This window comes from Castor canadensis, chromosome 1 (genome assembly GCF_047511655.1).
Source record: "Castor canadensis chromosome 1, mCasCan1.hap1v2, whole genome shotgun sequence".
NCBI lineage: Eukaryota > Metazoa > Chordata > Mammalia > Rodentia > Castoridae > Castor > Castor canadensis.
Window position 1 is genome coordinate 13,945,477 of NC_133386.1, and position 1,800 is coordinate 13,947,276.

Genomic DNA, 1,800 nt, shown 5'->3' on the forward strand with positions numbered 1-1,800 from the left:
TACTCAAATTAGCAACTGTTTTTCTTATCTTGGAATTCCACATGGTTCCTGAGACACAAAACAATTTCCTTCTCGTCATTTCCTCAGCTAAGTACCCTCCTTTCAGCCACATCCAAAGCTGTTTTGGACCAAGAGCCTCCTTGGTTCCTCATCCCCTTCTAACATACAGAGGGATGCCCGTCGCAGCTACAGCGCTTTGAATTAAATCTATATAGGATGAGAAATAGACTGTTTTCCAATGTTTGAAAGTTACCTTCAGACAGTAACTTTCAAAAAAAGGGGCTATTCAGAATTCCATGGTACATTCAACTACAATTAATTTCAGCTAATATCCTTTGTCTATAAATCTGAGCTACTTATTAAAATTCTTACCATATATCTTCCACTAGTTTATATGTTCATTTTGAAAGTTATTTCATAAATGTTTAAGCATAATTTATATGTCATTTTATTACTCTTAATTGCTATCTAAATATGAAAAAGATAGCTTCTACATTGAAGGAACCTATTCCTTCAATAAATGAGAAACTGTCAGAATGTTAAATGCTACAGGCAGACACAATGATGGCGGGAATTTGTTTCTCAGGGAGAGGTCCAAGAGAGCTACACAGGAAAGAATTATAGGAAAGCTTTCAGGAGATGTAGGTTAGTTAAAATTGTAGTGATCTTTGTCCTTCAGCTTTGGCAGTCTCAACTAGATCCTCTGGGCACTGGAGCCACTGGAAGCTGGACAAGTAGTGCCACCTTGCAGGGGGGAAGCTGGTTGTCTCCATCCTCAAATAACTCTGCATGAACTCTTATAAAACTCTCGCATTAACGCCAAGTCTCCAGAATATGATTTGGTGTGAGGCAGCAATCATCTTTATGAAGTCTAATACATTCCTGAGAAGTTCTAGGAATATCAGAAAAAAAATGACACGTATTAATTTGTACATTCCTAATTCTCCCAAAATGCTGTTGTTTCTATTCATTTTCTCTGTTTTTGTGAATTTAAAGCAACTATAAATTTATCGGTAAAATGTACACATCAACAATCTAAAAGGATGTTATAGAACATTCAGAGAATGCACTAAATAAATGAAAAATTCACCTTTGAGATATTTTTGCTGAAGTTTATTTCCACATAATTCAGTAAATAATTATATTATTGCCTCAGAAATGCTCACATTTCAAGAGCAACATTTACTTTTTTACTATTACTGGCAAAAATTAATAAAAGAGAAAATTGAAAGAACATGCTATTTCTGAAAAAATATAACCTGGATAAAAGTAAATTGAAAAACTGTCCACAATTCTTAAGTATAAAGCAGAATTCTTCAATTACTATGCATATTTTTAAATATATATTGTACGATTAAGGTCCACCTAATTTTGATACATCCTAATTTAAAAAATATCTATAACTTCAAGAAGGGCTGTTCATACTGTGCTTATGAGTGGAGTGGATGGCTGGCTAGCTTTCAACCACCTTCTGTGCTGACCCTGGGCTCATTCCACCTCAGGGCTGGGATGTAGGTTGAGGTTTCCTGTCATTGTTTTAGACTTAGCCATGAGGATTTTCTAGCAATAAATTTTCACTTTTGCAGATGGTCAGAACCTAGTCAAAACCCCAAAGGAAATTCGGTTTCTGTCGATTTATAACCTAGAAATATTTCTCTCTGTTGGTAAAGTTTGTTGAGAGCATTAGCTCTTATCTGTGCATTTGACTTGCTTGGTAAGGATTCCTACTTTTCCCTGGCACAGATCCACAGCAGTGGGTGTTTATGTCTGTGTGATTTTTGAGTCCCATGACTTGTCATG